This window comes from Otolemur garnettii, unplaced genomic scaffold, assembly GCF_000181295.1.
Source record: "Otolemur garnettii isolate 467f Iridium unplaced genomic scaffold, OtoGar3 scaffold00153, whole genome shotgun sequence".
NCBI classification, from domain to species: domain Eukaryota; kingdom Metazoa; phylum Chordata; class Mammalia; order Primates; family Galagidae; genus Otolemur; species Otolemur garnettii.
Window position 1 is genome coordinate 3,910,460 of NW_003852548.1, and position 286 is coordinate 3,910,745.

The window sequence follows — 286 nt, forward strand, 5'->3', positions numbered from 1 at the left end:
TATTCTTGAGTAAGATGATGTAACTGGTTTGGCACCCATAGCTCAGTGGTTAGGATGCTGGTCACATGCCCTGCAGCTGGTAGTTTTGAACCTGGCCTGGGTCTGCTAAACAACAACAACAACAACAAAAATAGCTGGGTGTTGTGGTAGGCGCCTGTAAGCCCAGCTACTTGGGAGGCTGAGGCAAGAGATTCGCTAAAGCCTAAGAGTTGGAGGTTGCTGTGAGCTCTGATGCCAGAGCACTCTACCAAGCATGACATAGTAAGACTCTCTCAGAAAAAAAAAA

At 47.2% G+C, this 286-nt stretch overlaps 1 protein-coding gene across 1 annotated transcript in view; it reads right to left on the bottom strand.

The window, feature by feature from the left end:
- The window catches only part of DGKK (diacylglycerol kinase kappa), a 123,514-nt gene that overhangs the window by 26,648 nt on the left and 96,580 nt on the right, over positions 1-286 (bottom strand). The gene's annotated exons all lie outside the window — the stretch shown is intronic.